Raw genomic sequence first — 13,170 nt, 5'->3', positions numbered from 1 at the left:
GGGCTGAAACAGAGTGGCTGAAACAGATGGCGAGAAACAGAGGGGCTGAAACAGTGGGCGAGAAACAGAGGGGCTGAAACAGAGGGCGAGAAACAGAGAGCGAGGAACAGAGGAGCTGAAACAGAGGGGCTGAAACAGAGGGCGAGAAACAGAGGGCGAGAAACAGAGAGCGAGAAACAGAGGGCGAGAAACAGAGGGCGAGAAACAGAGGGGCTGAAACAGAGGGGCTGAAACAGAGGGGCTGAAACAGAGGGCGAGAAACAGAGGGCGAGAAACAGAGGGCGAGAAACAGAGGGCGAGAAACAGAGGGGCTGAAACAGAGGGGCTGAAACAGAGGGGCTGAAACAGAGGGCGAGAAACAGAGGGGCTGAAACAGAGGGGCTGAAACAAAGGGGCTGAAACAGAGGGGCTGAAACAGAGGGCGAGAAACAGAGGGCGAGAAACAGAGGGCGAGAAACAGAGGGGCTGAAACAGAGGGGCTGAAACAGACGTGCTGAAACAGAGGGCGAGAAACAGAGGGCGAGAAAGAGAGAGCGAGAAACAGAGGGCGAGAAACAGAGGGGCTGAAACAGAGGGGCTGAAACAGAGGGGCTGAAACAGAGGGGCTGAAACAGAGGGCGAGAAACAGTGGGCGAGAAACAGAGGGCGAGAAACAGAGGGGCTGAAACAGAGGAGCTGAAACAGAGGGGCTGAAACCGCGGGGATGAAACAGAGAGCGAGAAACAGAGGGGCTGAAACAGAGGGGCTGAAACAGAGGGGCTGAAACAGAGGGGCTGAAACAGAAGGGCTGAAACAGAGGGCGAGAATCAGTGGGCGAGAAACAGAGGGCGAGAAACAGAGGGGCTGAAACAGAGGGGCTGAAACAGAGGGGCTGAAACAGAGGGCGAGAAACAGAGGGCGAGAAACAGAGAGCGAGAAACAGAGGGCGAGAAACAGAGGGCGAGAAACAGAGGGCGAGAAACAGAGGGGCTGAAACAGAGGGGCTGAAACAGAGGGGCTGAAACAGAGGGCGAGAAACAGAGGGCGAGAAACAAAGAGCGAGAAACAGAGGGCGAGAAACAGAGGGCGAGAAACAGAGGGCGAGAAACAGAGGGGCTGAAACAGAGGGGCTGACACAGAGGGGCTGAAACAGAGGGCGAGAAACAGAGGGCGAGAAACAGAGGGCGAGAAACAGAGGGGCTGAAACAGAGTGGCTGAAACAGAGGGGCTGAAACAGAGGGGCTGAAACAGAGGGCGAGAAACAGAGGGGCTGAAACAGAGGGGCTGAAACAGAGGGGCTGAAACAGAGGGGCGGAAACAGAGGGGCTGAAACAGAGGGACTGAAACAGCGGGGCTGAAACAGAGGGCGAGAAACAGAGGGGCTGAAACAGCGGGCGAGAAACAAAGGGCGAGAAACAGAGGTGCTGAAACAGAGGGGCTGAAACAGAGGGGCTGAAACAGAGAGGCTGAAACAGAGGGCGAGAAACAGAGGGGCTGAAACAGAGGGGCTGAAACTAATGGCGAGAAACAGAGGGGCTGAAACAGTGGGCGAGAAACAGAGGGGCTGAAACAGAGGGCGAGAAACAGAGAGCGAGGAACAGAGGAGCTGAAACAGAGGGGCTGAAACAGAGGGCGAGAAACAGAGGGCGAGAAACAGAGAGCGAGAAACAGAGGGCGAGAAACAGAGGGCGAGAAACAGAGGGGCTGAAACAGAGGGGCTGAAACAGAGGGGCTGAAACAGAGGGCGAGAAACAGAGGGCGAGAAACAGAGGGCGAGAAACAGAGGGCGAGAAACAGAGGGGCTGAAACAGAGGGGCTGAAACAGAGGGGCTGAAACAGAGGGGCTGAAACAGAGGGCGAGAAACAGAGGGGCTGAAACAGAGGGGATGAAACAAAGGGGCTGAAACAGAGGGGCTGAAACAGCGGTCGAGAAACAGTTGCCGAGAAACAGAGGGCGAGAAACAGAGGGGCTGAAACAGAGGGGCTGAAACAGAGGGCGAGAAACAGAGGGCGAGAAAGAGAGAGCGAGAAACAGAGGGCGAGAAACAGAGGGGCTGAAACAGAGGGGCTGAAACAAAGGGGCTGAAACAGAGGGGCTGAAACAGAGGGCGAGAACCAGAGGGCGAGAAACAGAGGGCGAGAAACAGAGGGGCTGAAACAGAGGGGCTGAAACAGAGGGCGAGAAACAGAGGGCGAGAAACAGAGCGCGAGAAACAGAGAGCGAGAAACAGAGGGCAAGAAACAGAGGGCGAGAAACAGAGGGCGAGAAACAGAGGCGCTGAAACAGAGGGGCTGAAACAGAGGGGCTGAAACAGAGGGGCAGAAACAGAGGGGCTGAAACAGAGGGCGAGAAACTGAGGGCGAGAAACAGAGAGCGAGAAACAGAGGGCGAGAAACAGAGGGCGAGAAACAGAGGGCGAGAATCAGAGGGGCTGAAACAGAGGGGCTGAAACAGAGGGGCTGAAACAGAGGGGCTGAAACAGAGGGGCTGAAACAGAGGGCGAGAAACAGAGGGCGAGAAACAGAGGGGCTGAAACAGAGGGGCTGATACAGAGGGGCTGAAACAGAGGGGCTGAAACAGAGGGCGAGAAACAGAGGGGCTGAAACAGAGGGGCTGAAACAGAGTGCGAGAAACAGAGGGGCTGAAACAGAGGGCGAGAAACAGTTGGGCTGAAACAGTGGGCGAGAAACAAAGGGCGAGAAACAGAGGTGCTGAAACAGAGGGGCTGAAACAGAGGGGCTGAAACAGAGGAGCTGAAACAGAGGGACTGAAACAGAGGGGCTGAAACAGAGGGGATGAAACAGAAGGCGAGAAACAGAGGGGCTGAAACAGAGGGGCTGAAACAGAGGGGCTGAAACAGAGGGGCTGAAACAGAGGGGCTGAAACAGAGGGCGAGAAACAGTGGGCGAGAAACAGACTGCGAGAAACAGAGGGGCTGAAACAGAGGGGCTGAAACAGAGGGGCTGAAACAGAGGGCGAGAAACAGAGGGCGAGAAACAGAGAGCGAGAAACAGAGGGCGAGAAACAGAGGGCGAGAAACAGAGGGCGAGAAACAGAGGGGCTGAAACAGAGGGGCTGAAACAGAGGGGATGAAACAGAGGGGCTGAAACAGAGGGGCTGAAACAGAGGGGCTGAAACAGAGGGCGAGAAACAGAGGGCGAGAAACAAAGAGCGAGAAACAGAGGGCGAGAAACAGAGGGCGAGAAACAGAGGGCGAGAACCAGATGGGCTGAAACAGAGGGGCTGAAACAGAGGGGCTGAAACAGAGGGCCAGAAACAGAGGGCGAGAAACAGAGGGCGAGAAACAGAGGGGCTGAAACAGAGTGGCTGAAACAGAGGGGCTGAAACAGAGGGGCTGAAACAGTGGGCGAGAAACAGAGGGGCTGAAACAGAGGGGCTGAAACAGAGGGGCTGAAACAGAGGGGCGGAAACAGAGGGGCTGAAACAGAGGGACTGAAACAGAGGGGCTGTAACAGAGGGCGAGAAACAGAGGGGCTGAAACAGAGGGCGAGAAACAAAGGGCGAGACACAGAGGTGCTGAAACAGAGGGGCTGAAACAGAGGGCGAGAACCAGAGGGGCTGAAACAGAGGGGCTTAAACAGAGGGCGGGAAACAGAGGGGCTGAAACAGAGGGGCTGAAACAGATGGCGAGAAACAGAGGGGCTGAAACAGTGGGCGAGAAACAGAGGGGCTGAAACAGAGGGCGAGAAACAGAGGGGCTGAAACAGAGGGCGAGAAACAGAGGGCGAGAAACAGAGGGCGAGAAACAGAGGGGCTGAAACAGAGGGGCTGAAACAGAGGGGCTGAAACAGAGGGGCTGAAACAGAGGGCGAGAAACAGAGGGGCTGAAACAGAGGGGCTGAAACAAAGGGGCTGAAACAGAGGGGCTGAAACAGAGGGCGAGAAACAGAGGGCGAGAAACAGAGGGCGAGAAACAGAGGTGCTGAAACTGAGGGGCTGAAACAGAGGTGCTGAAACAGACGGCGAGAAACAGAGGGCGAGAAAGAGAGAGCGAGAAACAGAGGGCGAGAAACAGAGGGGCTGAAACAGAGGGGCTGAAACAGAGGGGATGAAACAGAGGGGCTGAAACAGAGGGGCTGAAACAGAGGGGCTGAAACAGAGGGGCTGAAACAGAGGGCGAGAAACAGAGGGAGAGAAACAGAGGGGCTGAAACAGAGGGGCTGATACAGAGGGGCTGAAACAGAGGGGCTGAAACAGAGGGCGAGAAACAGAGGGGCTGAAACAGAGGGGCTGAAACAGAGTGCGAGAAACAGAGGGGCTGAAACAGAGGGCGAGAAACAGTTGGGCTGAAACAGTGGGCGAGAAACAAAGGGCGAGAAACAGAGGTGCTGAAACAGAGGGGCTGAAACAGAGGGGCTGAAACAGAGGGGCTGAAACAGAGGGTCTGAAACAGAGGGGCTGAAACAGAGGGGATGAAACAGAAGGCGAGAAACAGAGGGGCTGAAACAGAGGGGCTGAAACAGAGGGGCTGAAACAGAGTGCGAGAAACAGAGGGGCTGAAACAGAGGGCGAGAAACAGTGGGCGAGAAACAGAGGGCGAGAAACAGAGGGGCTGAAACAGAGGGGCTGAAACAGAGGGGCTGAAACAGAGGGCGAGAAACAGAGGGCGAGAAACAGAGAGCGAGAAACAGAGGGCGAGAAACAGAGGACGAGAAACAGAGGGCGTGAAACAGAGGGGCTGAAACAGAGGGGCTGAAACAGAGGGGATGAAACAGAGGGGCTGAAACAGAGGGGCTGAAACAGAGGGGCTGAAACAGTGGGCGAGAAACAGAGGGCGAGAAACAAAGAGCGAGAAACAGAGGGCGAGAAACAGAGGGCGAGAAACAGAGGGCGAGAACCAGAGTGGCTGAAACAGAGGGGCTGAAACAGAGGGGCTGAAACAGAGGGCGAGAAACAGAGGGCGAGAAACAGAGGGCGAGAAACAGAGGGGCTGAAACAGAGTGGCTGAAACAGAGGGGCTGAAACAGAGGGGCTGAAACAGAGGGCGAGAAACAGAGGGGCTGAAACAGAGGGGCTGAAACAGAGGGGCTGAAACAGAGGGGCGGAAACAGAGGGGCTGAAACAGAGGGACTGAAACAGAGGGGCTGTAACAGAGGGCGAGAAACAGAGGGGCTGAAACAGAGGTGAAGAAAAAAAGGGCGAGAAACAGAGGTGCTGAAACAGAGGGGCTGAAACAGAGGGCGAGAACCAGAGGGGCTGAAACAGAGGGGCTGAAACAGAGGGCGAGAAACAGAGGGGCTGAAACAGAGGGGCTGAAACAGATGGCGAGAAACAGAGGGGCTGAAACAGTGGGCGAGAAACAGAGGGGCTGAAACAGAGGGCGAGAAACAGAGAGCGAGGAACAGAGGAGCTGAAACAGAGGGGCTGAAACAGAGGGCGAGAAACAGAGGGCGAGAAACAGAGAGCGAGAAACAGAGGGCGAGAAACAGAGGGCGAGAAACAGAGGGGCTGAAACAGAGGGGCTGAAACAGAGGGGCTGAAACAGAGGGCGAGAAACAGAGGGCGAGAAACAGAGGGCGAGAAACAGAGGGCGAGAAACAGAGGGGCTGAAACAGAGGGGCTGAAACAGAGGGGCTGAAACAGAGGGCGAGAAACAGAGGGGCTGAAACAGAGGGGCTGAAACAAAGGGGCTGAAACAGAGGGGCTGAAACAGAGGGCGAGAAACAGAGGGCGAGAAACAGAGGGCGAGAAACAGAGGGGCTGAAACAGAGGGGCTGAAACAGAGGTGCTGAAACAGAGGGCGAGAAACAGAGGGCGAGAAAGAGAGAGCGAGAAACAGAGGGCGAGAAACAGAGGGGCTGAAACAGAGGGGCTGAAACAGAGGGGCTGAAACAGAGGGGCTGAAACAGAGGGCGAGAAACAGTGGGCGAGAAACATGGGCGAGAAACAGAGGGGCTGAAACAGAGGAGCTGAAACAGAGGTGCTGAAACCGCGGGGATGAAACAGAGGGCGAGAAACAGAGGGGCTGAAACAGAGGGGCTGAAACAGAGGGGCTGAAACAGAGGGGCTGAAACAGGAGGGCTGAAACAGAGGGCGAGAAACAGTGGGCGAGAAACAGAGGGCGAGAAACAGAGGGGCTGAAACAGAGGGGCTGAAACAGAGGGGCTGAAACAGAGGGCGAGAAACAGAGGGCGAGAAACAGAGAGCGAGAAACAGAGGGCGAGAAACAGAGGGCGAGAAACAGAGGGCGAGAAACAGAGGGGCTGAAACAGAGGGGCTGAAACAGAGGGGCTGAAACAGAGGGCGAGAAACAGAGGGCGAGAAACAAAGAGCGAGAAACAGAGGGCGAGAAACAGAGGGCGAGAAACAGAGGGCGAGAAACAGAGGGGCTGAAACAGAGGGGCTGACACAGAGGGGCTGAAACAGAGGGCGAGAAACAGAGGGCGAGAAACAGAGGGCGAGAAACAGAGGGGCTGAAACAGAGTGGCTGAAACAGAGGGGCTGAAACAGAGGGGCTGAAACAGAGGGCGAGAAACAGAGGGGCTGAAACAGAGGGGCTGAAACAGAGGGGCTGAAACAGAGGGGCGGAAACAGAGGGGCTGAAACAGAGGGACTGAAACAGCGGGGCTGAAACAGAGGGCGAGAAACAGAGGGGCTGAAACAGAGGGCGAGAAACAAAGGGCGAGAAACAGAGGTGCTGAAACAGAGGGGCTGAAACAGAGGGGCTGAAACAGAGAGGCTGAAACAGAGGGCGAGAAACAGAGGGGCTGAAACAGAGGGGCTGAAACTAATGGCGAGAAACAGAGGGGCTGAAACAGTGGGCGAGAAACAGAGGGGCTGAAACAGAGGGCGAGAAACAGAGAGCGAGGAACAGAGGAGCTGAAACAGAGGGGCTGAAACAGAGGGCGAGAAACAGAGGGCGAGAAACAGAGAGCGAGAAACAGAGGGCGAGAAACAGAGGGCGAGAAACAGAGGGGCTGAAACAGAGGGGCTGAAACAGAGGGGCTGAAACAGAGGGCGAGAAACAGAGGGCGAGAAACAGAGGGCGAGAAACAGAGGGCGAGAAACAGAGGGGCTGAAACAGAGGGGCTGAAACAGAGGGGCTGAAACAGAGGGGCTGAAACAGAGGGCGAGAAACAGAGGGGCTGAAACAGAGGGGATGAAACAAAGGGGCTGAAACAAAGGGGCTGAAACAGCGGTCGAGAAACAGTTGCCGAGAAACAGAGGGCGAGAAACAGAGGGGCTGAAACAGAGGGGCTGAAACAGAGGGCGAGAAACAGAGGGCGAGAAAGAGAGAGCGAGAAACAGAGGGCGAGAAACAGAGGGGCTGAAACAGAGGGGCTGAAACAAAGGGGCTGAAACAGAGGGGCTGAAACTGAGGGCGAGAACCAGAGGGCGAGAAACAGAGGGCGAGAAACAGAGGGGCTGAAACAGAGGGGCTGAAACAGAGGGCGAGAAACAGAGGGCGAGAAACAGAGGGCGAGAAACAGAGAGCGAGAAACAGAGGGCAAGAAACAGAGGGCGAGAAACAGAGGGCGAGAAACAGAGGCGCTGAAACATTGGGGCTGAAACAGAGGGGCTGAAACAGAGGGGCAGAAACAGAGGGGCTGAAACAGAGGGCGAGAAACAGAGGGCGAGAAACAGAGAGCGAGAAACAGAGGGCGAGAAACAGAGGGCGAGAAACAGAGGGCGAGAATCAGAGGGGCTGAAACAGAGAGGCTGAAACAGAGGGGCTGAAACAGAGGGGCTGAAACAGAGGGGCTGAAACAGAGGGCGAGAAACAGAGGGCGAGAAACAGAGGGGCTGAAACAGAGGGGCTGATACAGAGGGGCTGAAACAGAGGGGCTGAAACAGAGGGCGAGAAACAGAGGGGCTGAAACAGAGGGGCTGAAACAGAGTGCGAGAAACAGAGGGGCTGAAACAGAGGGCGAGAAACAGTTGGGCTGAAACAGTGGGCGAGAAACAAAGGGCGAGAAACAGAGGTGCTGAAACAGAGGGGCTGAAACAGAGGGGCTGAAACAGAGGAGCTGAAACAGAGGGACTGAAACAGAGGGGCTGAAACAGAGGGGATGAAACAGAAGGCGAGAAACAGAGGGGCTGAAACAGAGGGGCTGAAACAGAGGGGCTGAAACAGAGGGGCTGAAACAGAGGGGCTGAAACAGAGGGCGAGAAACAGTGGGCGAGAAACAGACTGCGAGAAACAGAGGGGCTGAAACAGAGGGGCTGAAACAGAGGGGCTGAAACAGAGGGCGAGAAACAGAGGGCGAGAAACAGAGAGCGAGAAACAGAGGGCGAGAAACAGAGGGCGAGAAACAGAGGGCGAGAAACAGAGGGGCTGAAACAGAGGGGCTGAAACAGAGGGGATGAAACAGAGGGGCTGAAAAAGAGGGGCTGAAACAGAGGGGCTGAAACAGAGGGCGAGAAACAGAGGGCGAGAAACAAAGAGCGAGAAACAGAGGGCGAGAAACAGAGGGCGAGAAACAGAGGGCGAGAACCAGATGGGCTGAAACAGAGGGGCTGAAACAGAGGGGCTGAAACAGAGGGCCAGAAACAGAGGGCGAGAAACAGAGGGCGAGAAACAGAGGGGCTGAAACAGAGTGGCTGAAACAGAGGGGCTGAAACAGAGGGGCTGAAACAGTGGGCGAGAAACAGAGGGGCTGAAACAGAGGGGCTGAAACAGAGGGGCTGAAACAGAGGGGCGGAAACAGAGGGGCTGAAACAGAGGGACTGAAACAGAGGGGCTGTAACAGAGGGCGAGAAACAGAGGGGCTGAAACAGAGGGCGAGAAACAAAGGGCGAGACACAGAGGTGCTGAAACAGAGGGGCTGAAACAGAGGGCGAGAACCAGAGGGGCTGAAACAGAGGGGCTGAAACAGAGGGCGGGAAACAGAGGGGCTGAAACAGAGGGGCTGAAACAGATGGCGAGAAACAGAGGGGCTGAAACAGTGGGCGAGAAACAGAGGGGCTGAAACAGAGGGCGAGAAACAGAGGGGCTGAAACAGAGGGCGAGAAACAGAGGGCGAGAAACAGAGGGCGAGAAACAGAGGGCGAGAAACAGAGGGGCTGAAACAGAGGGGCTGAAACAGAGGGGCTGAAACAGAGGGGCTGAAACAGAGGGCGAGAAACAGAGGGGCTGAAACAGAGGGGCTGAAACAAAGGGGCTGAAACAGAGGGGCTGAAACAGAGGGCGAGAAACAGAGGGCGAGAAACAGAGGGCGAGAAACAGAGGTGCTGAAACTGAGGGGCTGAAACAGAGGTGCTGAAACAGAGGGCGAGAAACAGAGGGCGAGAAAGAGAGAGCGAGAAACAGAGGGCGAGAAACAGAGGGGCTGAAACAGAGGGGCTGAAACAGAGGGGCTGAAACAGAGGGCGAGAAACAGTGGGCGATTAACAGAGGGCGAGAAACAGAGGAGCTGAAACAGAGTGGCTGAAACAGAGGGGCTGAAACAGAGGGCGAGAAACAGAGGGCGAGAAACAGAGAGCGAGAAACAGACGGCGAGAAACAGAGGGCGAGAAACAGAGGTGCTGAAAAAGAGGGGCTGAAACAGAGGGGCTGAAACAGAGGGGCTGAAACAGAGGGCGAGAAACAGAGGGGCTGAAACAGAGGGCGAGAAACAGAGGGGCTGTAACAGAGGGGCAGAAACAGACGGGCTGAAACAGAGGGCCTGCAACAGAGGGCGAGAAAGAGAGGGGCTGAAAGAGAGGGCGAGAAACAGAGGTGCTGAAACAGAGGGCAAGAAACAGAGGGGCTGGAACTGAGGGGCAGAAACAGAGGGGCTGAAACAGAGGGCGAGAAACAGAGGGCGAGAAACAGAGGTCGAGAAACAGAGGGCGAGAAACAGAGGGGCTGAAACAGAGGTGCTGAAACAGAGGGGCTGAAACAGAGGGGCTGAAACAGAGGGACTGAAACAGAGGGCGAGAAACAGTGGGCGAGAAACAGAGGGGCTGAAACAGAGGGACTGAAACAAAGGGGCTGAAACAGTTGGGCTGAAACTGAGGGTGAGAAACAGAGGGCGAGAAACAGAGGGCGAGAAACAGAGGGGCTGAAACAGAGGGGCTGAAACAGAGGTGCTGAAACAGAGGGCGAGAAACAGAGGGCGAGAAACAGAGAGCGAGAAACAGAGGGCAAGAAACAGAGGGCGAGAAACAGAGGGCAAGAAACAGAGAGAGAGAAACAGAGGGCGAGAAACAGAGGGCGAGAAACAGAGGGGCTGAAACAGAGGGGCTGAAACAGAGGGGCTGAAACAGAGGGCGAGAAACAGAGGGCGAGAAACAGAGGGCGAGATACAGAGGGCGAGAAACAGAGGGGCTGAAACAGAGGGGCTGAAACAGAGGGGCTGAAACAGAGGGGCTGAAACAGAGGGCGAGAAACAGAGGGGCTGAAACAGAGGGGCTGAAACAAAGGGGCTGAAACAGAGGGGTTGAAACAAAGGGCGAGAAACAGAGGGCGAGAAACAGAGGGCGAGAAACAGAGGTGCTGAAACTGAGGGGCTGAAACAGAGGTGCTGAAACAGAGGGCGAGAAACAGAGGGCGAGAAAGAGAGAGCGAGAAACAGAGGGCGAGAAACAGAGGGGCTGAAACAGAGGGGCTGAAACAGAGGGGCTGAAACAGAGGGGCTGAAACAGAGGGCGAGAAACAGTGGGCGATTAACAGAGGGCGAGAAACAGAGGAGCTGAAACAGAGTGGCTGAAACAGAGGGGCTGAAACAGAGGGCGAGAAACAGAGGGCGAGAAACAGAGAGCGAGAAACAGACGGCGAGAAACAGAGGGCGAGAAACAGAGGGGCTGAAAAAGAGGGGCTGAAACAGAGGGGCTGAAACAGAGGGGCTGAAACAGAGGTCGAGAAACAGAGGGGCTGAAACAGAGGGCGAGAAACAGAGGGGCTGTAACAGAGGGGCTGAAACAGACGGGCTGAAACAGAGGGCCTGCAACAGAGGGCGAGAAAGAGAGGGGCTGAAAGAGAGGGCGAGAAACAGAGGGCGAGAAACAGAGGGGCTGAAACAGAGGGGCTGAAACAGAGGGGCTGAAACAGAGGGCGAGAAACAGAGGGCGAGAAACAGAGGTCGAGAAACAGAGGGCGAGAAACAGAGGGGCTGAAACAGAGGTGCTGAAACAGAGGGGCTGAAACAGAGGGGCTGAAACTGAGGGGCTGAAACAGAGGGACTGAAACAGAGGGCGAGAAACAGTGGGCGAGAAACAGAGGGGCTGAAACAGAGGGACTGAAACAAAGGGGCTGAAACAGTTGGGCTGAAACTGAGGGCGAGAAACAGAGGGCGAGAAACAGAGGGCGAGAAACAGAGGGGCTGAAACAGAGGGGCTGAAACAGAGGTGCTGAAACAGAGGGCGAGAAACAGAGGGCGAGAAACAGCGAGCGAGAAACAGAGGGCGAGAAACAGAGGGCGAGAAACAGAGGGCGAGAAACAGAGGGGCTGAAACAGAGGGGCTGAAACAGAGGGGCTGAAACAGAGGGGCTGAAACAGAGGGCGAGAAACAGAGGGGCTGAAACAGAGGGGCTGAAACAAAGGGGCTGAAACAGAGGGGCTGAAACAGAGGGCGAGAAACAGAGGGCGAGAAACAGAGGGCGAGAAACAGAGGTGCTGAAACTGAGGGGCTGAAACAGAGGGCGGGAAACAGAGGGGCTGAAACAGAGGGGCTGAAACAGATGGCGAGAAACAGAGGGGCTGAAACAGTGGGCGAGAAACAGAGGGGCTGAAACAGAGGGCGAGAAACAGAGAGCGAGGAACAGAGGAGCTGAAACAGAGGGGCAGAAACAGAGGGCGAGGAACAGAGGGCGAGAAACAGAGAGAGAGAAACAGAGGGCGAGAAACAGATGGCGAGAAACAGAGGGGCTGAAACAGAGGGGCTGAAACAGAGGGGCTGAAACAGAGGGCGAGAAACAGAGGGCGAGAAACAGAGGGCGAGAAACAGAGGGCGAGAAACAGAGGGGCTGAAACAGAGGGGCTGAAACAGAGGGGCTGAAACAGAGGGGCTGAAACAGAGGGCGAGAAACAGAGGGGCTGAAACAGAGGGGCTGAAACAAAGGGGCTGAAACAGAGGGGCTGAAACAGAGGGCGAGAAACAGAGGGCGAGAAACAGAGGTGCTGAAACTGATGGGCTGAAACAGAGGTGCTGAAACACAAGGCGAGAAACAGAGGGCGAGAAAGAGAGAGCGAGAAACAGAGGGCGAGAAACAGAGGGGCTGAAACAGAGGGGCTGAAACAGAGGGGCTGAAACAGAGGGCGAGAAACAGTGGGCGATTAACAGAGGGCGAGAAACAGAGGAGCTGAAACAGAGTGGCTGAAACAGAGGGGCTGAAACAGAGGGCGAGAAACAGAGGGCGAGAAACAGAGAGCGAGAAACAGACGGCGAGAAACAGAGGGCGAGAAACAGAGGGGCTGAAAAAGAGGGGCTGAAACAGAGGGGCTGAAACAGAGGGGCTGAAACAGAGGGCGAGAACCAGAGGGGCTGAAACAGAGGGCGAGAAACAGAGGGGCTGTAACAGAGGGGCTGAAACAGACGGGCTGAAACAGAGGGCCTGCAACAGAGGGCGAGAAAGAGAGGGGCTGAAAGAGAGGGCGAGAAACAGAGGTGCTGAAACAGAGGGCAAGAAACAGAGGGGCTGGAACTGAGGGGCAGAAACAGAGGGGCTGAAACAGAGGGCGAGAAACAGAGGGCGAGAAACAGAGGGGCTGAAACAGAGGGGCTGAAACAGAGGGGCTGAAACAGAGGGCGAGAAACAGAGGGCGAGAAACAGAGGTCGAGAAACAGAGGGCGAGAAACAGAGGGGCTGAAACAGAGGTGCTGAAACAGAGGGGCTGAAACAGAGGGGCTGAAACAGAGGGGCTGAAACAGAGGGACTGAAACAGAGGGCGAGAAACAGTGGGCGAGAAACAGAGGGGCTGAAACAGAGGGACTGAAACAAAGGGGCTGAAACAGTTGGGCTGAAACTGAGGGCGAGAAACAGAGGGCGAGAAACAGAGGGCGAGAAACAGAGGGGCTGAAACAGAGGGGCTGAAACAGAGGTGCTGAAACAGAGGGCGAGAAACAGAGGGCGAGAAACAGAGAGCGAGAAACACAGGGCAAGAAACAGAGGGCGAGAAACAGAGGGCGAGAAACAGAGAGAGAGAAACAGAGGGCGAGAAACAGAGGGCGAGAAACAGAGGGGCTGAAACAGAGGGGCTGAAACAGAGGGGCTGAAACAGAGGGCGAGAAACAGAGGGCGAGAAACA

Source organism: Stegostoma tigrinum, chromosome 28 (genome assembly GCF_030684315.1).
Source record: "Stegostoma tigrinum isolate sSteTig4 chromosome 28, sSteTig4.hap1, whole genome shotgun sequence".
Taxonomy (NCBI): Eukaryota; Metazoa; Chordata; class Chondrichthyes; order Orectolobiformes; family Stegostomatidae; genus Stegostoma; species Stegostoma tigrinum.
The sequence above is the reverse complement of the archived record's forward strand: the minus strand, read 5'-3'. Positions refer to the sequence as shown.